Source organism: Tachyglossus aculeatus, chromosome 4, assembly GCF_015852505.1.
Source record: "Tachyglossus aculeatus isolate mTacAcu1 chromosome 4, mTacAcu1.pri, whole genome shotgun sequence".
Lineage (NCBI taxonomy): Eukaryota > Metazoa > Chordata > Mammalia > Monotremata > Tachyglossidae > Tachyglossus > Tachyglossus aculeatus.
Genome location: NC_052069.1, coordinates 26,403,098 through 26,430,840, shown reverse-complemented (window position 1 = coordinate 26,430,840; position 27,743 = coordinate 26,403,098). Strand labels below are relative to the sequence as shown.

The 27,743-nt window shown below is 43.3% G+C and overlaps 1 protein-coding gene across 1 annotated transcript in view; it reads right to left on the bottom strand.

Moving 5' to 3' along the window:
- LOC119926741 (serine/threonine-protein kinase TNNI3K) overlaps nt 1–27,743 on the bottom strand; it is a 413,409-nt gene that overhangs the window by 332,698 nt on the left and 52,968 nt on the right. The window lies entirely within an intron of this gene.

The following is a 27,743-nucleotide window of genomic DNA, read 5'->3' as shown; positions in this document are numbered from 1 at the left end:
AGCAGTAACAGTAGTAATAGTACTTATCATCAATTAGTCAATCAATCAATGATATTTATTGTGCACTTAATGTGTACAGAGTACTGTACTAAGTGAGGGGAATGAATACAGGGGTGGGAATTGGAGATAACCAACTCTATTCTCCCATTCAAGCTCACTAGTGAGTAAAACCTAAGCCTCAAACACCTGGAGAAATCAACCTTACTCTTATTTGAAGCAGATGGGCCCCAGTGTCCAGGAATCACTTTCTGGACAACAGTGACTCAAGAAAACTCCCATCCCCTCCAATGATACTGTAAGCTCTGATGATAAAACGTTGCAGGGGAGCTCACACAAGACACCCCACCCACATTCCCACTCATTCATTCATTCATTCAATCATATTTATTGAGCGCTTACTGTGTGCAGAGCACTGTACTAAGCGCTTGGGAAGTACAAATCGGCAACATGGTCACAGTCTAGAAGGGGGAGACAGACAACAAAACAAAACAAAACAGGCGGAGAGGTGTCAGGTCATCAGAATAAACAGAAGTAAAGCTAGATGCACATCATTAAGAAAATAAATAGAATAGTAATTATATACAAGTTAAATAAATAGAGTAATAAATCTGTACAGACATATATACAGGTGCTGTGGGGAGGGGAAGGAGGTAGGGCGGGGGGGATGGGGAGGAGGAGATGAAAAGGGAGCACGGTCTGGGAAGGCCTCTTGGAGGAGGTGAGCTGTCAGTAGGGCTTTGAAGGGAGGAAGAGAGCTAGCTTGGCGGATGGGCGGAGGGAGGGCATTCCGGGCCAGGGGAAGGACGTGGGCAGGGGTTCAACGGCGGAACAGGCGAGAACGAGGCCCAGTGAGGAGGTTAGCGGCTGAGGAGCGGAGGGTGCGGGCTGGGCTGGAGAAGGAGAGAAGGGAGGTGAGGTAGGAGGGGGCGAGGGGATGGAAAGCCTTAAAGCTGAGAGTGACAAAAAAGCATGATGTGGCCCCATTTCCTCAAGGCCAATCTTCTGCAATGATGTCACCAAAACATTGGGTTGTGGGGGAGATGTGGTGGGATTAGAGTTGGAGTGTCGTCCGTAAGCAAGTTTGTCAGAATAGTAGATTGCTTGCTCCCACAGGGATCCTGGGAAAGCTAACTGTTAAAAAAATCCCTGGAAAGCATTTTTGGGAATGTGAGGCAGTTTGTAAATTTCAGATGCTATTTCTTCCAGTTGATCTTCCAGGTAGCTTTCTCATTTTTGAGTTCATTCAAATATTAAAAAAAGAAAACTTAAGCTAACTAGTGGCTTTGTGGCTATTTTTGGTCCTTTCTGCACAAAACCAAGAAGATGATTATTCTCAAGCCACATCTCATCCTTTTGGCAGATGAAGATCCTTGATAGAGATTCCATCCAGCCTATTATCCTTTCTCTAGAGCGGTAGCCCGCTTAGTGCTTTTCTGCACGATGACAAAGATGACAGATTGCCCTTAACTCTGTTTCTAAAAATAAGTCAGGTAGCAAAGATATATCTTTATCCAAAGCAGCTAAATCCAAAACGGAAGGAAGTACACGCAGTGCTGAAATGTCAAAATACACAGAAGCCTTGTAAAGCCTTTGAGAAGAAGACAATGCCTGCTTTATTATGTTCTATTTCTTGGACTGTGTTTAGAAAAGATATTTTTCAGGACTTGATTGCTGAATGAGTTTTTGAGAGATGATTATTTATATGAGGGGATAGTTATGTAGATATTTGTGTGTGTGTGTGTATGTACATACACACACTGTTATATATATTCATTCATTCATTCAATTGTATTTATTGAACACTTACTGTGTGCAGAGCACTGTACTAAGGGCTTGGAAGTACAATTTGGCAACAGAGACTATATATATATATATAAAGTCTATATATTCATATAGAAATATAACTATCTGTTTATTTATGAAATGACCAAACCACCAAATGCCTACAACTGTGCTACCTATCTAGGTAAATGGACATTACTCTCAAAAGCACACCCTTCAGCTGAAAAATAAAAAGCGCTATTTCCCTATGGAGAAGCAGAATTCATTTCCCAAGAGGAACAAAATATTTCGAGATATTCACAGATCAATGTATGTTAGCTGGAATGCTATTAGAGAAGCAGTGTGGCTCAGTGGAAAGAGCCTGGGCTTTGGTGTCAGAGGTCATGGATTCAAATTCCAGCTCCACAAATTGTCAGCTGTGTGACTTTGGGCAAGTCACTTCACTTCTCTGTGCCTCAGTTCCCTCATCTGTAAAATGGGGATTAAGACTGTGAGCCCCACGTGGGACAACCTGATCACCTTGTATCGCCCCAGTGCTTAGAACAATGCTTTGCACATAGTAAGCGCTTAACAAATATCATTATTATTATTAACTTTTAATGTAACAGGCAATTTGGCACACCTCCAAAAAACTCAATGTCAGTCTCTCTGATATAATGGAGAAAGAATGTCAAGTATGATAATAACAACAATAATAATTATAATAACAATTATGGTATTTAAGTGCTACTATTTGCTAAGCACTGTACTAAGAGCTGGGGTAGATTTAGGATAATCAGGTCAAACACAGTCCCTGTCCTAAATTAGGCTCACAGTCTGAGAGAGAGAGAGAGAGAGAGAGAGAGAGAGAGAGAGAGAGAGAGAGAGAGAGAGAGAGAGAGAGAGAAAGTACTGACTCCTCATTTTGCAGATGAAGAAACTAAGGTAAAGATAATTTTGGGGTTTTTTTGTTGTTTTTTGGGTATTTTAAAATGGTATTCATTAAGCTCTTACTGAGTGCCAGGCACTGTACTAAGCACTGGGGTAGATATAAGCTAATCAGGTTGGACACAGTCCATGTCCCACATGAGGCTCACAATCTTAATCTCCATTTTACTGAAGAGGTAACTGAGGGACACAGAGAAGTGAATTAATTAATTCATTCATTCAATTGTATTTATTGAGCGCTTACTGTGTGCAGAGCACTGTACTAAGCGTTTGGAAAGTACAAGTTGGCAACCTATAAAGACGGTCCCTACCCAGCAACGGGGTCACAGGGCAGGCAAGTAGCAGAGAAGCATTCATTCATTCATATTTATTGAGCGCTTACTGTGTGCAGAGCACTGTACTGAGCGCTTGGAAAGTACAATATAGCAATAAAGAAAGACAATCCCTGCCTACAATGGGCTCAAGGTCTACAGGGCAGCATGGCCTGGGGAAAAGAGCACAGGCTTGGGAGTTGGATGACCTGAATTCAAATCCCAGCTCCACCACATGTCTGCTGTGTGACCTTGGGAAAGTCACTCAACTTCGCTATGCCTCCGTTACCTCATCTGTAAAATGGGGATTAAGATTCAACCCCGGATGGGACATAGACTGTGTCCAACCTGATTATCTTTTATGTATCCGAGGGCTTCATATAGTACCCAGCATATAGTAAGCGCTTAATAAATTCCATGAAACTATAATAATAAAAAACTGGGAGTAAAACTCAGGTCTTTTGATTCCCAGGCCCATGCTCTCTATCCATGTGCCCTGCTGCTATTTTTGAAATGACTTACAGGCTTTCCCCTGAGGTGTCTGTCTTACCTTCTATGTCTTTTTTTCCTTCCTTAGTCGCGCTGCTCTTTGTGTCTGTCCCTTTGTTCAGAGTCCTTCAGATTCTCTCTATCTCTTTGTTCCTAAATCTAACTGTCTTTTCTCTGACTCAAACAGCATTTTTCTGTGTCTTCGTGGTGGTGAATCTCTTGTCTCACCTCCTGATACATCCTCAGGTTAAACCTTCAGATATTTTCTGCTCTGCCCCAGAAAACCACTGTAAAGTATCTTTCAAAGACAAGAGGAGAGATGTTTGACAAAAGGAGTAAGGCAAGAGAGATGAATCAATTTCTACACCAAGCATACAATTGTAGAAGGTTGTTTTAAATCTAAGACTCCCTTGGTTAGGAAATAATGCAGTTGGCTGAAGAGGCTGGAAAATCTGCCTCGCGGAAGTAGTGATTCTGGGTCAACAATCGATCAATCAGTTAATCAGCACGGCCCAGTGAAAAGAGTCAGAGGACCTGGGTTCTAATCCTGCCCAGCCAATTGCTTGTTGCGTGACCTTGGGCAAGTCACTTAACTTCTCTAGGCCTCAGCTTCCTCAACTGTAAAATGGGGATTAAATATCTGTTCTCCCTACTGATTAGACTGTGAACCCCATGTGGGTCCAACCTAATTAATTTGTCTCTCTACTCCAGCACTCAGAACAGTGTTTGACACGTAGTAAGAACTTAACAAATCAAAAGTTGCTGTTTTCAACACCCTGCACTAAGTACTTGAGAAAGTACAATTCAGTGTAGTTAGTAGACAACATGATTCCTGCTCACGCCACACTGTAGGCTTTGAACTCTGGAATCGGGCCCAGAACTCCTCATGGGAGCAGGCGGGGTATGGGAAAAGAGCTGGGGCTAAAAATGAGAAAGTCAGGAGGAGGAGGACTTGGGACCATCAGAGTCTCTGTTCAGATTTCCAAAATGGGACCCACAAAAATCAGCATGGCCTTGTGGTTAGAGCAAGGGCCTGCATGTCATTCATTCATTCAATCGTATTTATTGAGCGCTTACTGTGTGCAGAGCTCTATACTAAGCGCTTGGGAAGTACAAGTTGGCAACATATAGAGACGGTCCCTACCCAACAGTGGGCTCACAGTCTAGAAGAGTGGGCTCACAGTCTAGAAGAGGGACTTGGATTCTAATTCTGGCTCCACCAATTGTCTGCTTTGTGACATAGGGCAAGTCACTTCACTTCTCTAGGCCTCAGTTCTCTCATCTGTAAAGTGGGGATGAAGACATTCAGTCCCATGTGGGACAGGGACTGTGTCCAACCTGATTAGCTCATATCTTTTAGACTGTGAGCCCACTGTTGGGTAGGGACTGTCTCTATATCATCATCATCATCATCATCAATTGTATTTATTGAGCGCTTACTGTGTGCAGAGCACTGTACTAAGCGCTTGGGAAGTACAAATTGGCAACATATAGAGACAGTCCCTGCCCAACAGTGGGCTCACAGTCTGAAAGGGGGAGACAGAGAACAAAACCAAACATACGAACAAAATAAAATAAATAGAATAGATATGTTGCCAACTTGTACTTCCCAAGCGCTTAGTACAGTGCTCTGTACTAAGATGATGTAAGATGATGATATCTTCTCCAGCACTTAGGACACTGCTTGACACACAGTAAGCGCTTAACAAATATCATTATTATGATTGTCAATGATAATTATTATTATCACTATTCCTGGAGACTAAAAGCATTAATCATTTCTGCTCAAGACCATCATCATTCAATAATCTGGGTGGCTATCACTGGCTCCACTGCCCGCATTTGAGTTTAAAATGGAATATTCCTGAAGAAAGTTTATTTCAAAAAATAATTCACTTATGTAGTAGTCCACCTACCTACTCCTTCCTGGCTGCCATCCTCTAGATTGTAAGCTTTCTGGAGGCAGGTGTGGAAGAAAAACTTTACAAACTCCGGGTAGGGTTTAGAAAAGGGTATGTCAGAGACAAGTTTATTGCTAGAGAAGCAGCGTGGCTCAGTGGAAAGAGCCCGGGCTTTGGGGTCAGAGGTCATGGGTTCAAAGCCTGGCTCCACCAATTGTCAGCTGTGTGACTTTGGGCAAGTCACTTCACTTCTCTGGGCCTCAGTTACCTCATCTGGAAAATGGGGATGAAGAATGTGAGCCCCACGTGGGACAACCTGATCACTTTGACACCTCCCCAGTGCTTAGAACAGTGCTTTGCACATAGTAGGCGCTTAATAAATGCCATCATTATTATTATTACTACTAGTGCTTCATCCAGCACTAGTAGGGATCCCCCCTGCTAGTCACGGCTAGCTCAACTTCAAGCACTACAGAGTTTCTTTATAGAGAAGCAGCTTGGCTTAGTGGAAAGATCTTGGGCTGGGAGTCAGAGGACATGGGTTCTAATCGCGGCTCCGCCACTTGTCTGCTGTGTGACCTTGGGCAAGCCGTGGTGGGGGGGGGGGGGGGGGCAGATGAGCTGCTTTCGTGCCCAGCGCTTAGAACAGTGCTTACCACGTAGAAAGCGCTTAACATATGTATATATGTTTGTTATATGTATATATGTGTATGTATATGTATATATATATATGTATATATGTTTGTACTTCCCAAGCGCTTAGTACAGTGCTCTGCACACAGTAAGCACTCAATAAATACGATTGATTGATTGATTAACTTCTCTGTGCCTCCGTTACCTCATCTGTAAAATGACTGTAAACTTGTACTTCCCAAGCACTTAGTACAGTGCTCTGCACACAGTAAGCACTCAATAAATACGATTGAATGAATGAATGAATGAATCTATTCCTGATTGACATAAGTGGCTGCAACTAAGCAATAACCATCACTCAATGGAATTTACTGAGCACTGTATGCAGAACACGAGACTAAGCACTTGATGGAGGAAAATGCAGTATTTATTGAGCACCTACTGTAGTCTGAGCAGAAGCAGCATGGCTCAGTGGAAAGAGAGTTGGCTTTGGAGTCAGAGGTCATGGGTTCAAATTCCGGCTCTGTCAATAGTCAGCTGTGTGACTTTGGGCAAGTCACTACACTTCTCTGTGCCTCAGTTCCCTCATCTGTAAAATGGGGATTAAGACTGTGAGCCCCCAGTGGGACAACCTGGTCACCTTGTAACCTCCCCTGTGCTAGAACAGTGCTTTGCACATAGTTAGCTCTTAATAAATGCCATCATTATTATTATTTGGGCAAGTCACTTCACTCCTCTGTGCCTCAGCTATCTCATCTGAAAATGGGGGATTAAGACTTTGAGCCCCCCGTGGGACAACTTGATCACCTTGTAACCTCCAGTGCTTAGAACAGTGCTTTGCACATAGTAAGCACTTAATAAATGCCATCACTATTATTATTATTATTATTGAGCACTGCACTACACACCTCTGAACAGGGAAAGGCCTCTGAAGTCTCTCTCCTTTAAAGTTGAGTTTGATCCTGAGTCAAGAAGGAAATTATTCTGAGGCCTGGAGGAACATTCATCTCCATAAACAGGTGGACATGAATCAAGTGTTTCTTGGAGGGCATGCTCAAGCACTTACTACAGTGCGCTGCACACAGTAAGCGCTCAATAAATATGATTGATAGATGTCTCCCCCTTTTAGACTGTGAGCCCACTGTTGGGTAGGGACTGTCTCTGTATGTTGCCAATTTATACTTCCCAAGCGCTTAGTACAGTGCTCTGCACACAGTAAGCACTCAATAAATACGATTGATGATGATGATGATGATGATGATTGAATGAATGAATCTCCTGCACGTTTTGCATTGGGAGAAAACAAACAAGGATCGCTGATCTGAACATGTCCAGATTTGGGATACACAATTAGGTGGTTGACATTGGCAATTAAAAATTAGGATAATGACTGCCAACCTTAAACAAGGCAAAAGTGTCAATCAGATCCTGGTCTGGGGAATATTTATAGGACAACTGGTGAATTTCATGAATGAACAAGCTTTAAAGACCTTGGACAAATCACTTAACTTCTCCTTACCTCAGTTACCTCATCTGTATAAAACGACATGCAATAAATACTTGTTCTTCCACTCCACGTTAGGTTTGTGAGCCCCATGTGGGACAGGGACTGTGTCTGAGGTGATTATCTTGTATCCAGTGCTTAGTGCAGGATTTGGCACATAGCGCTTAACAAGTAACACAGTTATTCTACCAAGCCCTTAGACTAGTGCTCTGCACATAATAGGTGGTCAATAAATGAAAGGGCTCAGCTTGGGAGTCAGAGGTCATGGGTTCAAATCCCAGCTCTGCCAATTGTCAGCTGTGTGGTTTTGGGAAAGTCACTTAACTTCCTTGCGCCTCAGTTATCACATCTTTAAAATGGAGAGTAAGACTGTGAGCCCCCGTGGGACAACCTGATCGCCTTGTAACCTCCCCAGTGCTTAGAACAGTGCTTAGCACATAGCAAGTGCTTAATAAATGCCATTATTATTGTTATTATTATTAATGACTGATAAAACACCACAAATGTCATTTATCCAGTAGCCTCCAGCCTGAGGAAACTAGAGAGGATCCAATCTTGAGAGTAATTCAGCAAAGAAGGTAGTATCAGGTCACCCTAATATTCAGGAGACAACTCCTGAATACCCACCAAGGGCTCAACCCTTAATTATTTACATTTTCCTGTTGGACCTCATTCTTCAGATACAAAAACCCTAACCTTCTCCTAGCCTGTGGAACAGCAGGAGCTCAGAGATACTACTACTACTACTACTAATAATAATGTTGGTATTTGTTAAGCACATACTATGTCCCAAGCACTGTTCTAAGCACTGGGAGGGGATATAAGGCAATCAAGGTTGTCCCATGTGGGGCTCACAGCCTTCATCCTCATTTTACAGATGAGGGAACTGAGGCACAGAGAAGTTAAGTGACTTGCCCAAAGTCACACAGCTGACAAATGGTGGAGCCGGGATTCTAACCCATGTATTCTGACTCCCAAGCCTGGACTCTTTCCACTGAGCCATGCTACCACTTTATCAGAGGAGTGACTCTTGCCAAAGCCTAAGGCCCAAGGCACATATCTCTTATGAATAATAATAATGATAATTATTATTTTCATTATTATGGAATTTGTTAAGGGCTTACCATTTTCCAATCACTGTTCTAAGGGCTGGGGTAGACACAAACTAATCAGGTTGGACATAGTTCCTGTCCCACACGGGGCTCCCACTTTTAATCCTCATTTTACAGATGAGGGAACTGAGGCCCAGAGAAATTAAGAAAAAGGCAATGGGATGGAAGATAGAAAAATCACCTGGCAAAGCAGTGCCAGTGTAGGTAATTCTGTATGCACGCAGTTCATGTACAGAGCAGGCAGCTATCATCTGACGATCTTTATTCATCTCGACAGTTCACAAATGGCTCCCAAGCTATCACTGAATACCGCAGCTGCTGTAAACCTTATGATACCAAGGGGCTCTGACTCGGGAACCGATGTTGTGCCGTACAATACAATTCTCCTGTTCTATTTGAGTAGAGGTCATTGATGTTGATGGCGGCTAGGTTGAGCCAGTCCTGAAGTAAGAGGGAACTCGGTTTCCTAATGGAAGAGCACGGTAGCTCATTAGCAGGACGAGGCCGCCTCATCAAGAAGCGGCAGCTGCTCCGTTCTTCAACCAGCCCCTTAGTGCCGCCTCCATTAACTCCAGTTCTGTTGGGGTCTTGCGCATCAACAACCTCAGCCAACTAGATGCAAAATTCTTCCTTTCTCCTTCCCCAGGATTCCACTCTCAGCACCAACCAGAAAGCTCATTTAGGAATAAAAGGACTGCTCTTAGACTATTCTATCAATCAATCAGTGAATGCTTTTTAGTGAGAGCTTACTCTGTGCTGGACACCATAAAATACCCTTGGGAGAGTACAATATAACAGACCTGGTAGATTGTGAGCTCGTCGTGGGCGGGGAGCGTGTCTACCAAATCTGTTGTATTTTACTCTCCCCAGGAGTCAGTACCATTAAGTGCTCAATAAATATCACTGATAGATAGATTGATTGATAATCCACAGTGTCTCAGACCCAGTGAGGGTCTAGACTGTGAGCCCGTTGTTGGGTAGGGACCGTCTCTATATGTTGCCGATTTGTACTTCCCAAGCGCTCAGTACAGTGCTCTGCACACAGTAAGCGCACAATAAATATGTTTGAATGAATGAATGAATGAAATTATTGTTTATAACTAACCCTTCCTTCAGCAATTTAGACCCATTTCTCCTTGTTCTGTCTCTGAAGGCACCCAACTGCTTGATGAAGACAACTCCTGAATGCCCACCAAACCCTCCTTCTCTTTAAGTCAGTGATTTCCTTTTCTCATAGGATCCATTACCCAAATTTCTAGCCAGTTTCATTGCTGTCTTCTGAGTATAAGATATCAAAACCAGATCATATGCTCATAGCCACTCATTATTGAGTCAGATCAATTCATTCATTCATTCGATCCATCCAGCCCTTAATTCCGCCTTTGATTGTGACAATAGGATGCTTAGAGAAACACGTGACATATGTTGCCAACTTGTACTTCCCAAGCGCTTAGTACAGTGCTCTGCACACAGTAAGCGCTCAATAAATACGATTGATGATGATGATGATGATATGACATCTATCCTAAAAAGCAGAAATGGACCATCCGTGGATCTTTCAAAACCCCTTCTGAACCTGCCGATCTTTCAAAACCCCTCCTGAACCCGCCGATATGTTCAATCTACACAACTTCCAGTGACAATGAAGTTTATGCATTTGTTTTAAACCTAACACCTCACAGGCATCTCACAGGCTTTAATCAATCATTCAATCAACAGCATTTACTGAACACCATCAGTATGTAGAATGAGCACTGTACTAAACACAAAAGGGAGTACAGCAGATATAGCAGGCATGATCTCTGTCCTCAAGGAATTTACAATCAAAGGCATGATGGTAATAAATGGAAGTTCTGTCATGAGCTTTCTGCATGTCTATTGGGTTATTCAATTCCCGGTACTTGACAATAGCTTTAAAATCAAAGTTGGATCCTGACCAATTATAATAATAATAATAATTGTGGTATTTGTTATGTGCTTACTATGTGCCAGACACTATACTAGGGGCTGGGTTGGATGCAGGCAAATTCGTTTAGATACACTCCCTGGCCCCCGTGGGGCTCACAGTCTGAATCCCCATTTTACAGATGAGGACACTGAAGCCCAGAGAAGTGAACCGACTTGCCCAAGGTCACGCAGCAGACAAGTGGTGGTGCTGGGATTAGAACCCACTGTTGGATCAGACTGTCTCTATATGTTGCCAACTTGTACTGCCCAAGTGCTTAGTACAGTGCTCTGCACACAGTAAGCGCTCAATAAATACGATTGAATGAATGAACCCATGACCTTCTGACTCCCAGGCTGCCTCTGATAGTTCTGGTCTCTCCCTGTCCCACAGCCATCATCAGATTACTCTAAAAAGATTTGAGCATCTACCTAATCCGGCAGTGGGTTTTCTCTCTTTCCAATCAATCAATCAATTGTATTTATTGAGTGCTTACTGTGTGCAGAACACTGTACTAAGCACTTGGGAAGTACAAGTTGGCAACATATAGAGACGGTCCCTACCCAACAGTGGGCTCACAGTCTAAAAGGTGGGCTCACAGTCTAAAAGTGGAGATGATGCTGTGAGCCCACTGTTGGGTAGGGACCGTCTCTATATGTTGCCAACTTGTACTTCCCAAGTGCTCTGCACACAGTAAGCGCTCAATAAATACGATTGAATGAATGAATTGAATGAATGAATCAAGCAATCAATCGTATTTATTGAGCGCTTACTGTGTGCAGAGCACTGCACTAAGCGCTTGGGAAGTACAAGGTGGCAACATATAGAGACAGTCCCTACCCAACAGTGGGCTCACAGCATCATCTCCATGAATGAATGAGATGGGAGCTGCTGCCCTGTAGTTTGGCCCTGTCATTGCCTCACAGTGATGCTGCACAGACCAGGACCAATTCCCCCGACTTCTCTGGAAGAACCATCCAATCAGTCAATCAATCAATCAATCAATTGTATTTATTGAGCTCTTACTGTGTGCAGAGCACTGTACTAAGCGCTTGGGAAGTACAAGTTGGCAACATATACTTCCAGTGAGAAGCAGCCTGGTGTAGTGGATAGAACACGGGCCAGAGAGTCAGAAGGTCATGGGTTCTAATCCTGGATCCTCCACTTGTCTGCTTTGTGACCTTGGGCAAGTCACTTCATTTCTCTGGGCCTCAGTTACCTCATCTGTAAAATAGGGATAGAAAATGTGAGCCCCACATGGGACAAGGACTGTGTCCAACCTAACCTGCTTGTATCCACCCCAGTGCTTAGTACAGTGCCCGGCACAGAGTAAGCGCTTACCAAATACCATCATTATTATTATTCTCCCGTGGCCTAGAACCATGGCAATTTGCCTAGTCAGAGCTGAGGTAGATTTTCCAATTTGCTCGTGTCCCTGAGGACCAAAGATAAAGCAGTGTTCTGACTACTTTTTTGACCCTGAAGAGACTAGGAAAATGGTCTACATCAGGAATTGGGGTGTGACGGGTGGGCTACTCCTCTGGAGGAAACAAAAGCAGCTCTATTGCCTCATCTCCCTGGAGCTAGTCTGGGGAGAGGACAACTGAATTTCTAGGAAGAGTGGGGTGGAAGGAAGGCAAGGAAATGGGGGTTGGGGATGCTACTTCAGATTTTAATAAGGAAAGGGGTTGACAGGAGAGAGAGAGGGCAGGGAGACATGTGGTTGTCAAAAAGGCGTGGAGAAACTGCTGAGGTTAGAAGAGACTTGCAGGCAGCATAGAATGCAAATATGAAAGACCAAATTTCTGATGCTTTCCTCAGTTTGGAGCAAGACATTTTTGCACCTTGCTGCAGTCAAACCGTGGCCCTGTCTCATCAACTAGCACAATGGGAGGCCTTCACAGGGAAATGGGCTGCTGGTCAAATGAGCACAAAGAATTCTGACACAACATGATATAATTAGGAGCGTTACACTGAGTGGCTATGGGAGCGAGAGAAGCCGACCGAACGTGCCGAGATGTTAGCCTAGGTAAATTAGCAGACATTTTATGTTGCCCCAACTTGACTTGTCTTTTGAGGTGATCTGATTAGCAATGATCTCAGATTCCTGCTTTCTGGCTGATGTTTTTCTCCTTCCTTGGCCGGTGCAGCAGCATGGGGAACTGCTCATTTTCTTTCGCATTATCCTATAAAGTTTTCTGAACTTGTAGTCCCTCACCCTTTTCCCCTGGAAGCAGAATCCAACAGCTTATAGCAAATGATAAAGCAGAGTTCAAAGCTACAAATAGAGCTACTACTGCCCACAACCTCTTATAGGAGAACTAAAAATTAGGACATATTAAAGGTATTTCCTTATGGGATTCTAACAGTCCTGATTATGACCCATGATCCAGGAGCCTGTCTTGGTTTCTAGACCCAGAGCCTAATTGAGGCAGACACTCTCCCTTAGCAAACAACATGTTGTGTGGCAGGACAAAAAAAAAAATCATTGTAGTCCAGAAAGCTTGTGACTATAGCTTCCTAAGAGGACTGCACCACTATGCACTCATTCTGAAATAAAGCTGTCCCAAACTGAAGCACATTTTTTATTTAATTCTGGTAAGGTCAGGGTGAGAATTCCACTGCAGAGTAGGCTGGGTCAATGCACTTAAGTGATTTGCCCAAGATCACACACAGCAGGCAAGGGCAGAGCCAGGAATAGAAACCAGGTCACCTGACTCCTGGGCCCATGTTCTTTCCATTAGGCCACAGCGCTTCTCACAATTGGATATACTTATGAGGATATCCATTTTATAAAATTTAAATAAATAGGAGCCAGATAGTCCCCCACAACTGAGGGGTCCCTGAAACATTTCCTGAATGATTGGCTGCCCTCCACCATTATCCACTACATCTTTCCCTACCTTATTTACACTAGGCCACTCTGAGGGCGTTAAAACCACAGAAGCATTTGACAAAGTCTATCAAATTACCCAGCCTTCTCCCTCCCATGCTCTCCTGCCATCCACCTGAATCCCTCACCAGACTCTGCCCCGCCTTCATATTCTTCTCTTTTCACTGAACTCATTTGCTCTATTTTTCCTTTGCTCTTCATGTGTCCTCGTTTGTTCCAATCAAACGGGATTGCAAGTGTAAGTATAGATGTATATATGTGTGTGCATGTAGTTATGTATGTGTTTGTGGACATGTGTGTGCTTGGAAGTGCATATGTATTTAGGGCCTCCTGCCCCTGATTCATATTCAGGCCAGATGGTCAGTTAAGGGCATGGAATCTCTCGGTGCGCTGCTACAGTTTTCAAAATAACTCTTCTACTGTTGGGATTATAATGGGAAATTTGAGTTCTCAGTGACCCTCTGTCCTGCTCCTATCAGCATCAGGGCCATACTAGCTTCTGTTCCGTTGAGCCTGGGGCAACCATTAGGCCTCAGGTCAGTGACTGGACTCCAATCCCTTCTAAACTCACAGCCTCTCAACCTGATTCAAGACCCATGTTCTTTCTACTGGACAATATTTTCTGTGGTATTTTTTTCAGCACTTATTATGTTCCAAGCACTGTCCTAAACTCTAAGGTAAATACATGATAACCAGGTCAGATACAGGTCAGATATCGTATAAATACGATAAATACGATTGAATACAGTCTCCATCTGACATGATGGAGCTCACAGTCTAAGAGGGAGGGAGGGTGAGCCGGAAAGACCATATGCATCCTGATTATGATGACACATGAAAGCCATTGAATCAATGTCAAGAATGTACCTACTTAAGGTTGACGAAATAATACTGAGTAAATTTTCATCACCATAACCCACTTACTAAGCATCTGCAATGTGCAAAAGACTCTATCTTTTCACTATAAGGCATTATGAAAAATTAACCTCCCAATATTTTTAAATAGAATAGAAATCTATTCAATTAAACCATGGTTAATCAGGATTTTAATATGAAAATTTGGTTATCAGTATCAGGGGAGTCAATCGTTTTCTGGAGATAAACCAATTTACAACAGCTTTAGACATCCTCATAAATTCAGGTTTGAACAGCTTAATAGCCATCCAGTTCTGATTAGGGACAACACGGATGACATCTCCTTGATCAAACATAAAAATGAAGTACAATAAACTGTAAAGTCATATGCTAAGGAAATTCCAGCAATACCTTTATCATGAGGTATGAAAACAGATCTAGGACTCTCTATCTCTTGAACAAGAAACTTAAAGAGCAGGAAGATAGAAGTTATTTTTTCCTGGTATCACAAGGGCAGTGATTCAACCTGATAAATGTCCACCCCTGAATACTTTAAATTCACAGAAAAGAGTAGATTAGTACAGGTACATTCCTAACCCCTTTAGGAATCTTCAATTTAAAAGGGAATCCTAAAAGGAGATTAAAGTAGCTTTAAAAGTAGCGACCATTTCTCTCCAAACTTCTTAAGAGAATTGTTCATTCACTCTCTCTCCACTTCCTCTCCTCCAATTCTTTCCTAGATCCTCTCCAATCTGCCTTCCACCCACTTCACTCCATGAAAGCAGTCCTCTCTAAGGTAGCCAACGACTTTCTTCTCAAGCAACGAGAAACTTCTTCTCGAGAAGCTCTTGAGAAGCAGTGTGGCTTAGTGGAAAGAGCACAGGCTTGGGAGTTGGAGGTCATGGGTTCTAATCCGGGTTCCGCCACTTTTCAGCTGTGTGACTTTGGGCAAGTCACTTAACTTCTCTTTGTCTCAGTTACCTCATCTGCAAAATGGGAATAAAGACTGTGAGCCCCACGTGGGACAACCTGATTACCTTGTATCTACCCTAGTGCTTAGAACAGTGCTTGGCATGTAGTAAGCACTTAACAAATAACCTCATTATTATTAGTCTCACCAAATCTGTTGGCCTCTACTCTATCCTAATCCTCCTAGACCTCTCAGCTGCCTTCGGCACTGTAGACCGCCCCCTTCTTCTTGAAACTTTATCCAATCTAGGCTTCACCAACATTGACCTCTTTTGATTCTCCTCCTATATCTCTGATCACTCCTTTTCAATTTCTTTTGCTGGCTCCTTCTCTGGCTCCCACACTCTGACAATGGGGCTCCCTCAAGGCTCAGTTCCAGGTCCCCTTCTATTCTCCATCTACAACTGCTCCTTTGGAAACCTCATTTGCGCCTCTGGCTTCAACTACCATCTCTAGGTAGATTCCCAAATCTACATCTCCAGCCCCAAATCCTCTACTTCCCTGCATTCTCACATTTTCTCCTACCTTCAGTATATTTCTACCTGAATGTCCCATCGACACATCAAATTAAACATGTCTAAACCTGAACTCCTTATCTTCCCACCCAAACACTGGCCTCCCCTATCTTTCCCATTACCATAGACCACTATCTTCCTTAACTCACAAGTCCATAATCCTAGTGTTGTCCTCAACTCATCTCTCATTCAAGCCTCTCTCTAAATCCTTTTGGTATATTCATTCATTTCATTCAATCGTATTTATTGAGTGCTTACTGTGCGCAGAGTGCTGTACTAAGCGCTTGGGAAGTACAAGTTGGCAACATATAGAGATAGTCCCTACCCAACAGCGGGCTCACAGTCTAGAAGATAACATTGCTAAAATCCACCCTTTCCTTTCCATCCAAACTGCTACCATGTTGATCCAAGCACTTGTCCTATCATTCATTCAATGATATTTATTGAGCACGTACTGTGTGCAAATCATTGTACTAAGTTCTTGGGAGAATACAAAAGAACAATAAACAGACACATTCCCTGCCCGCTATCAATCAATCAATCAATCACATTTATTGAGCGCTTACTGTGTGCAGAGCACTGTACTAAGCTCTTGGGAAGTACAAGTTGGCAACATATAGAGACGGTCCCTACCCAACAGTGGGCTCACAGTCTAGAAGGGGGAGACAGAGAACAAAACCAAACATATTAACAAAATAAAATAAATAGAACAGATATGTACAAGTAAAATAAATAAATAGAGTAAGAAATATGTACAAACATATATACATATATACAGGTGCTGTGGGGAAGGGAAGGAGGTAAGGTGTGGGGATGGAGATGGGGAGGAGGGGAAGAGGAAGTAGGGGGCTCAGTCTGGGAAGGCCTCCTGGAGGAGGTGAGCTCTCAGTAAGGCCTTGAAGGGAGGAAGAGAGCTAGCTTGGTGGATGGGCAGAGGGAGGGCATTCCAGGCCCGGGGGAGGACGTGGGCCGGGGGTCGATGGCGGGACAGGCGAGAACGAGGCACGTTGAGGAGATTAGCAGCAGAGGAGCAGAGGGTGCGGGCTGGGCTGGAGAAGGAGAGAAGGGAGGTGAGGTAGGAGGGGGCGAGGTGATGGACAGCCTTGAAGCCCAGGGTGAGGAGTTTCTGCCTGATGCACAGATTGATTGGGAGCCACTGGAGATTTGTGAGGAGGGGAGTAACATGTCCAGAGCGTTCCTGGACAAAGACAATCCGGGCAGCAGCGTGAAGTATGGCTCTATCCTGCCTTGACTACTGCACCAGCCTCCTTGCTGACTTCCTGCCTCTCCCCACTCCAATCCATAATTCACTCTGATGCATGGATCATATTTCTACAAAAAATGCTCTCTCCACATCTCCGACTCTTCAAAAACGTCCAGTGCCTCCCCATCACCTCCACATCAAATTGAAGCTCTTACCATTGGCTTTAAAAGACTCAATCAGTTCTCCCCATCCTACTTCACTTCACAGATCTGCTACTACAGCCCAGCCGGCACACTCCATTCTTTTAGTAGCAGCTTACTCACTGTGCCCCCATCTCATCTATCTTGCTGCTGACCCCCTGCCCACATCCTCCCCCTAGCCTGGAACTCCCTCCCTGCCCACATACGCCAGACCACCACTCTCTCCACTTTCAAAGCTTTATTGAGGCCACATCTGCTCCAAGAGGCCTTTCCCTTATTAAGCCGTCTCTTCCCCAGCTCAGTCTCCCCTCTGCATCCCCCTTTTAGACTGTGAGCCCACTGTTGGGTAGGGACTGTCTCTATCTGTTGCCAACTTGTACTTCCCAAGCACTTAGTACAGTGCTCTGCATACAGTAAGCGCTCAATAAATACGATTGATTGATTGATTAATTGATCTGTGCACTTGGATCTGGGACCTATAGACATTTGATATTTGCCCACCCCCAACCCCACAGAAGTTCTGTACATACCTTTAAATTCTATATTATAATTTATAATTCTATATTATAAATTACTCATTGATATTAATGTAGTCTCCCACTCTAGACTGTAAAATTCATTATGGGCAGGGAACATGTCTGCTAATTCATTCATTCATTCAATCGTATTTATTGAGTGCTTACTGTGTGCAGAACACTGTATTAAGTGCTTGGAAAGTTCAATTCAGCAACAGATAGAGACCATCTCTACCCAGCAAAGTCCCTTCTAGACTGTGAGCCCACTGTTGGGTAGGGACCATCTCTATATGTTGCCAACTTGTACCTCCCAAGTGCTTAGTACAGTGCTCTGCACACAGTAAGTGCTCAATAAATATGATTGATTGATTGATTGAAAAGGGCTCACAGTCTAGAAGGCTCCCCCTCCTCCCCCTCTCCATCCCCCCTGCCTTACCTCCTTCCCCTCCCCACAGCACCTGTTTATATGTATATATGTTTGTATGTATTTATTACTCTATTTATTTTATTTGTACATATTTATTCTATTTATTTTATTTTGTTAATATGTTTTGTTTTGTTCTCTGTCTCCCCCTTCTAGACTGTGAGCCCACTGTTGGGTAGGGACCGCCTCTGTATGTTGCCAACTTGTACTTCCCAGGTGCTTAGTACAGTGCTCTGCACACAGTAAGCGCTCAATAAATACAATTGAAAGAATGAATGAATGAATAGATGGGGGGAGACAGTCTAGAAGTGGGGAGGCTAATTCTTTTGTACTATACTCTGTACATAGTAAGCACTCCATTAATTAATTGATTGGATTTTAAGATTGCAGTCATTGCTTAGGTGGGTCAGTCTGATAATCCTTGAGTGGGTAACCAGTAGGGAGCATGGAGTACAATGCAGATCATACTGACAACCAGAAAGGGGAATGGAGTATAATGTTAATAATAATGATGATAATATTTGTTAAGTGCTTACTATGCGCCAGGCACATAACCACTGGGGGATAGATACAAGGTAATCAGGTTGTCCCACGGGGGGCTCATAGTCTTAATCCCCATTTTACAGATGAAGTAACTGAGGCACAGTGAAGTTAAGTGGCATGCCCAAGGTCACCCAGCAGACAAGTGGCGGAGGTGAGATTAGAACCCACGACTTCTGACTCCCAAGCCCTTGGTCTTGCCACTAAGCTCTGGGACACTGAAGAGATGTTTAACTGGAGAAAAACTTAAGAAAGGCACTGAGGCTCCTGGAGACTGTAACTACTTTTTTTCTCCGTGTGTGTATGTGTGTGTGTATGTTTGTTTTACCTAATCGCATCCATGTGACAGGAAATGAGTTGCTTTTAGATAGTAACCCTAGTGTTTATTGAGCAATGGCTCTGTGCAGAGACCTGTCTGAGTCCTGCACTTGACAGAGTAGTAGTGATAGGAGTTGTTACCTTACTTTACCTACTTTATCTTGCTGCTTTCTTTTGCTGCTTTCTTACTACAACTCAGCGCTCCCGGTTTGGCATCCCGGGCTTCTCCAGAAAGGAGCACCATCAGACCACTCATGCCACGGAGTGCTTTTGGGGGGAATCCAGGCACTAGGATCACCTCAACCATCTCAGAGCCGCCTAGCCTGCACCCTCCGCTTTTCTGGTGCTAACTTTCTCACCGTGGCTCGATCTCGCCTGTCCCACTGTCGACCCCTGGCCCACGTCCTACCTCTGTCCCAGAATGCTCTCCCTCCTCAAATCCGCCTAAAGATCACTCTTCCCCCCTTCAAAGCCCTACTGAAGGCTCTCCTCCTCCAAGAGGCCTTCCCAGACTAAGCCCCCCTTTTCCTCAGCTGCCCCTCCCTTTACTCTTCCCCCCTCTCCCTACCACACAGCACTTAAGCATTTATGTATCTATATATAATTCTATTTATTTATATTGATGCCTGTATACTTCTTTTGAAGTGTATCTATAATTTTATTTATTTATATTGATGCCTGTTTACTTGTTTTATGTCTGTCTTCCCCCTTCCAGAATGTAAGCCTTGTGTGGGCAGGGATTGTCTCTCTTAATTGCCGAATTGTAGTTTCCAAGTGCTTATTACAGTGCTCTGCACACAGTAAGTGCTCAGTAAATACAACTGAATGAATGAATGAACTCAGCCCTTACTCTGTATTCCTCTGTTGACCACCTACTCACTGTATCTCCATCTCATCTATGTCACCTCCATCTCATCTATCTCACTGCCAACCTCTTGCCCACATCCTGCCTCTCGCCTCAAACCCCCTTCATCATAACCAACAAATAAATACTCTCCTAACCTTCCAAGCCTTATTGAAGACACATCTCCTTCAAGAGACCTTCCCCGACTGAGTCCTCATTTCCTACTTTCCCACTCCCTTCTGGGTCAGCCTGATTTGCTCCCTTTATTTATTCATTCATTCAATCGTATTTATTGAGCGCTTACTGTGTGCAGAGCACTGTACTAAGCACTTGGGAAGTACAAGTCACCACCCTCTCCCCCAGCCCCATAGAACTTTTGTACATATCCATAATGCAGTCATTAATATTAATGTCTGTCTTCCCTTCTAGACCATAAGTTCATTGTGGGCAGGGAGTATGCCTGTCATATTGTCCTGTTGGACTCTCCCAAGCTCTCTGTACAGCGCCCTGCATGTAGTTAGAGCTCAATAAAGTGGATTGACTGATGGAGTGATCCCTGTGTAGGACAGGGCTTGGTGTTATCTGATTATCCTGCTTACAATCCATCATCATCATCATCATCATCAATCGTATTTATTGAGCGCTTACTATGTGCAGAGCACTGTACTAAGCGCTTGGGAAGTACAAATTGGCAACATATAGAGACAGTCCCTACCCAACAGTGGGCTCACAGTCTAAAAGGGGGAGACTGAGAACAAAACTAAACATACTAACAAAATAAATAGAATAGATATGTACAAATTAAATAAATAAATAAATAAATAAATAAATAAATAAATAAATATTATTTATTTATCAATCCAGAATTTAACACCGATTTCGCAGCGAGTAAGAGCTTAATAAATACTACCATTACCAATAAATACGATCACTGGGGAGAATACAGAATAAACAAATTCGGACACTATCCTAAGAGGGTTAATTAGCTAGTTGGGCAAGGACGCACACTTCTGAAAAAGAAATGTATTACAGATAGGACACAGGGAGTGGCTAGACTGTGAGCTCGTTGTTGGGTAAGAATAGTCTCTGAATTGTACTTTCCAAGTGCTTAGTACAGTGCTCTGCACACTGTAAGCACTCAATAAATACGATCGAACGAACAAATCACATAATAAAAGAGACAATAACAAGGAGATTGTAGGTGAATATGGACAAATGAATAGTCTGTGGAAGGCACAGTCCTGAGATTTCTTGGAACTGAACCTCTTGTAGTCTTACCCACATTACATCATTTCCAAATCCTTTGAATTGGTGTGTCTGTTTATGGGCAGAGAATACACCTTTCACTTCTGCTATACTTTCCCAAATGCTTAGCACAGTGCATTGTATTCCATATGTGCTCGATAAATTTCATAACTACAACTGCTAGTGGGTTCACCATTGGGAAGCTCTGCTTGTCCTCAGATCTAGGATTAAGGGAATGCACCGTTGCCCTGGATTTGGCTGGTATCAGACTGTAGCCAGAGTCGCTGATATTGGATAACCCTATAATACATCTTTGATAAACCTCCTGGATCACTCAGTCAAGCGTTGGGAGAGAGATTTTAAGAATGCCCAACAGATAATACTAGCAGGTCTGTGACTCCATTAATACAATTAGTGTATTAGTAAAATTAGGTGACCTCCTTGGCACACTCTGCTCCGACAGGCTAAACACACGGTACTTTGTATGCAGACTGCAAGTATCCCTGATGATGCAGAGACTCCAAAATGTATTCTTTCTTTGTGTGATGTAACTGGAATGGGCCAAATGTGTCAGACTTTCTCCCTGCTAAATCTACTCCCTGTTTGCAAATTTAGGGACTGTTTCAAGTTTTCCAGACATCTGCTACCCTGTTATTCTTCTCCCTCACTGTGGGCAGGGAACGTGTCTATCAACTCTGCTCTCCTGTACTCTCCCAAGTGCTTAGTACAGTGCTCTCTGCTCACAGTAAGCAGTAAATAATGGTATCATTAGAGACCATTGATGATGATGATTGAAAATTGAAATTTCAGAATATCGCCTGAACCTTGCACACTTTCCACCCCTCTCCTCTTTTTGGGGACCAAGAAATTAGGGATGAGAGCAGGGGGAAGCGAGAGGTTACTGTCTCCAGCATTCTGGAATGTCTATAGGAAACATCCCATAATGCTGAATGATTAGCTCCATTATCACTCTCCTTCTGTCCTACCTTCCCCCAAAATTGATGACTTTACTGCTTTCTAACTTCCAGTTAGAAACTCCTATTTCTGCTATTAGGTGAATGGAGTCTGTTAAATTTGGACTTGGAAATGAAAGTGAAGAGGCCCTGCCTGAAGACAGGCGAGCTCAGGAAGGGACTTCTCCAAATGGCTTTCAGGGAGATTAGTTATGATTAATCCAAGAACAAAAGAACAAATAATTAGAATGATAAGTTCGAATTATTCTGATATTTGCCCTCCTTGGGGAAAAAAAATCAACTTTTTCTAAAAGAGTAACTCTCCAAAAACAAACCTTAGATGACTTAAGTATTACTGTACTGAAGTTATTCATTTCTTTTCTATTATAAATGCATTTCAAAGTCAATGGAAATGATGCTTGTGCAAAGACACTGGAAGGTTAGAAGAGGCAATAAGTAAGTTAAGGAGCCGTACAAACCCTAGTATGGCTACATTAATCTCAGCTACAACATGTCCACACCAAAATCAGTCATTCTTCACCGCTCCCATGATCCTCACAACTTCAACGACCACCCTAAACACTTAGCATTGTATCTGCCTGGCGTATTAATGCTTCTCCCTTCACTGAATTACACAGTGGTCTACGGTTACTGAAAATTGATTTGTCCCCTGATAACTTTTAGAAGCTGCCACACAAAACTCGGGAGAATAACAGCTTCTTCATGGAGTTATTTGGGGGAAGTGTAAAAGTGTTTTATGTTTTTTTTAAAAAAAAACTAAGGCACCGCTTTGTCACATCTGAAGGAATTTGGGATGTGGTGGAGAGGGAAGCAGAAAACTTGGATTTATTTGAACTTTCTCTTATTTTTTTCCTGGCATTCAACGCAAAGCCTTGTGGATATTCTTTTATTTTTTTTACCAATTGGCTTCCCATTCTCCCTTTTGGGAGGTTGAAGATGAGCATAAACATTGAAAATACGGACAATGTCCAAATGTGCTGAAGAAATTAAAGACTGTTAATCAATCGATGAACCTTAGTACAGTGCAAGCGCTTAGTACAGTGCTCTGCGCACAGTAAGCACTCAATAAATACGATTGAATGAATGAGCCCTTACTGTGTGCAAAACACTGTACTAAGCACTTATTATAGATTTGAGAAGGAATAAAAAATGACCAATGAACCGAAGTGCCTTTTGACCCTGGCATATGTTTAATAATATAATAATAATGATGGCATTTATTAAGCACTTACTATGTGCAAAGCACTGTTCTAAGCGCTGGGGAGGTTACAAGGTGATCATGTCATCCCGTGGAGGGCTCACAGTCTTCATCCCCATTTTCCAGATGAGGGAACTGAGGCCCAGAGAAGTGAAGTGACTCGCCCAAAGTCACACAGCTGGCAGTTGGCGGAGCCGGGATTTGAACCCATGACCTCTGACTCCAGAGCCCGGGCTCTTTCCACTGAGCCACGCTGCTTCTCCTAAAATAATATATGTTTACTGACAGCCAAAAACGGAGTAGACACTGAACAGGAGAGCTAAATATTCATTAATTCATTCAATCATATTTGTTGAGCGCTTACTGTGTGCAGAGCACTGTACTATGCACTTGGGGAGTACAAGTCAGCAACATATAGAGACAGTCCCTACCCAACAACGGGCTTACAGTCTAGAAGGGGGAGACAGACAACAAAACAAAACAAGTAGACAGGGGTCAAAACCGTCAGAATAAATAGAATTATAGCTATATGTACATCATTAATAAAATGAATAGAGTAGTAAATGTGTAAAAGTAACATAAATAAAGTAATAAATATGTATAAATATATACAACTGTTGTGGGGAGGGGAAGGGGTAGAGTGGGGGGGGTGATGGGGAGGGGAGGAGGAGAGGAAAAAGGGGGTTCAGTCTGGGAAGGCCTCCTGGAGAAGGTGAGCTCTCAGTAGGGCTTTGAAGGGAGGAAGAGAGCTAGCTTGGCGGATGTGCGGAGGGAGGGCATTCCAGGCCAAGGGGGAGGACGTGGGCCGGGGGTCGACGGCGGGACAGGTGAGAGCGAGGCACGGTGAGGAGATTAGCGGCAGAGGAGCGGAGGGTGCGGGCTGGGCTGGAGAAGGAGAGAAGGGAGGTGAGGTAGGAGGGGGAGAGGTGATGGACAGCCTTGAAGCCAAGAGTGAGAAGTTTTTGCTTGATCCATAGGTTGACAGGCAACCACTGGAGATTTTTGAGGAGGGGAGTGACATGCCCAGAGCGCTTCTGTACAAAGATAATCCAGGCAGCAGAGTGAAGTATAGACTGAATCGGGAAGAGACAGGAGGATGGGGGATCAGAAAGGAGGCTGATGCAGTAATCCAGTCGGGATACATATGTGTTTTGATTTGTGTACATGTATTAATCAAAGGATGACTTAACCCCTGGCCCGAGCCACAAAATCCTAGTTTCCGAAACCCAGTCAATCGGCTTGCACGACTCCAGTCAGCTCATCTGGAGAGTGAAGGAGATTTTTTTTTGTTTTCGTTTTCTTCATATTACTGAGGCAGACAGCTGCCTACTCAGTGCAATTTTACTGTAAAATTGCTAAATAGGATTCTGTGTTATAGGAGGACAAACACACCGGAGATGCTAATGGAGGGTCTGAATTTGATAAGTGGAGACAAAGAGGCCTGTCAAATTTAGCATCAGTTATTGTTTCCCAGAGATAGGTGGGCACAGATTCTGAAAGACAGCGCATAAAAGGTAGCTCATTCTCCAGGAAGGGAGGAGATGAAAGTGGGAGAAGAAACTATGGTTAGGACAATAGGGGCTTGGTCTGTGTAATTACATCAAGTCTGGTCAGCACTTTGGGGAGATGGAAATATTTCCAAGAGAAGAATTGTCATGATAGAGAATAAAGGAACAAATCCTTTTGAGGGATTATCCTGTATGTTCAGAATGTCAATCTTTGGAAGAGATTTGAAAACCCCAAATCAGAAATTTGAAGATCAGATGGAAAGAACATTGATAGCCTACCTTCTTTGTTACTGACCCTCTGCAGTTCTGTCCCCAGTGGACTGTCAGCTGCATTCAAAGCTTCGCTTTGCGTCTTTAACTTCTTTTGTGGGCTTTTAGGGGTTTTTAAATGGTATTTGTTAAGTACTATGTGTCAAATGCTGCTCTCAGCACTGAGGAAGATGTAAGTTAATTCGGTTGGACACAATCCCTCTCCCACATGGGGCTCAGGGTCCAAGAAGGAGGGAGTATTTAATCCCCATTTTACAGTTGAGGAAATAGAGGCACAGAGAAGTTAAATGACTTGCCTAAGGTCAAACAGCAAGCAATGTTCAAAGCTGGAATTAGAACCTAGGTGGATGATCTTTCCATTATGCCATGCTGCTTCTCTGGGTATTCTCCAAGGGTCTGGGCACATTGTAAATGATGTTGAATATCATTATGGCATTTAATAAGCAAAGCAGTGTGGCCTAATGAGTAGAGCCTGGGCCTGGGAAATAGAAGGACCTAGATTCTGACCCCCGTTCCACCACTTGCCTGCCTGTGACCTTGAGCAAGTCACTTCAGTTCTCTGGGCCTCAGTTACCTCATCTATAAAATGAGGATTACGATTGTGAGCCCCATATGGGTCAGGGACTGTGTCCAACCCAATTTCTTTGTATTGACCCCAGCACTTGGTACAGTGCTTGATACGGACTCTAGACTATATTCTTCTAGACTGTAAGTCTGCTGTGGGCAGGGATTGTCTCCCTTTATTGCTATTTTGTACTTTCAAGCACTTGGTACGGTGCTCTGCACACAGTAAGCTCTCACTAAATATGATTGAATTGAATCGCTTAGCAAATACTACAATTACCATATTTATTACTAGCTGCTAAGTGCTTGGGGAGCACTTATAAAGTAGATATAAAGAGAAGTAGCATGGCTCAGTGGAAAGAGCATGGGCTTGAGAGTCAGAAGTCGTGGGTTCAAATTCCAGCTCCGCCAATTGTCAGCTGTGTGACTCTGGGCAAGTCAGTTAACTTCTCTGGGCCCTCATCTGTAAAATGGGGATTAAGACTGTGAGCCCCATGTGAAACAATCTGATAACCTTGTATCCTCCCCAGTGCTTAGAACAGTGCTTTGCACATAGTAAGCACTTAACCAATGCCATCATTATTACTATATAAAGGTTATGAGATTGAACACAGTCCCTGTCTAACATTTTATCTTAATCCTCATTTTACAGAGGAGGAAACTGAAGCACAGAGAGGTTAAATGACTTTCCCAAGGTCACACGGCAGGCCAGGGGCAGAGCTGGGACTTGAACTCGGTTCTTCTGAATCCCAGTCCTGGGCTCATCCCACTAAACTGTGCAGCTGATGATGATGATGATGATTATCCCACATACTGTGCCCCTTTTGCTTAAGGCATTTTACTGTTTGTATAAACATGGGGAAGGTGATATTTTAGGATGGATTTATTGGAGTAAAATGTCCATCGGCCTCTAGCCCCTGGGGTCAAACTGAAGCTTTTGCAAAGGGATAAGGTGGCAAGGAATGGATGAACCCCAAATCCCACAATACCAGGATTAGGGGGCATCCACTGAACCATAAAGACGCTAGATTCCAGACAAATGCATGGAAACTCATCTTTCCCCAATTGTTGAAGATTACCCAGGAAGATTTAACTGAGGGTAGCCTCCTGTTGGATTCTTGCAGGGAAAATTAGGGATGCGAGATGGTATGTCCACTCACAGGAGGTCGGAGTAGTAGTCGTAGTAAGCATAACGGTATTTTTCGAGTTCCCACTCTATGCAGTGCACTGTACTAAATGATTAGGAAATGCAAAACAGAGAATTGACACATTTCCTGACCACACAAATCTTATTGTAGTCTAATGGAGGCGACAGACATGAAAATATTTACAACTGGAGAAATTAAAATGAATAAAATGAATAATTAAAATGAAAAGCAAAGTATCCGAATGGCTACTTTAGTACTGTGTGCTGTACTAAATGCTTGGGAAATGCAAAACAGAGAACTGACACATTTCCTGACCACACATCTTACTGCAGTCTAATGGAGGCTACAGATGTGAAAATATTTACAACTAGAGAAATTAAAATGAATAAAATGAATAATTAAAATGAATAACTAAGTGATCCAAATGGCTATGTCCCACCTGATTATCTCGTATCGATCCCAGGGCATGATATGTAGGGATCATTTAAAAATACCATAATAATTGCCGTTATCATTATTATAAATGAATAAACACAGACACCTCTGAGCTACAGATGGCCATTTCAGTCATTCTGGGAGGCAGTCTGGCCTAGTAGTCAGTGAGTCGGTTAATCATATTTACTGAGCGTTTATTGTGTGCAGAGCGCAGTAGTAGAAAGAACCTGCGCTGGGCTGTCAGGAAACTTGAATTCTAGTCCCGAAGCAGCGTGGCTCAGTGGAAAGAGCACGGGCTTGGGAGTCACATGTCATGGATTCGAATCCCACCTCCCCCACATGTCTGCTGTGTGACCTTGGGCAAGTCACTTCACTTCTCTGTGCCTCAGTTCCCTCATCTGTAAAATGGGGATTAAGACTGTGAGCCCCCCGTGGGACAACCTCATCTCCTTGCATTCCCCCCAGCGCTTAGAACAGTGCTTTGCACATAGTAAGCGCTTAACAAATACCAACATTATTA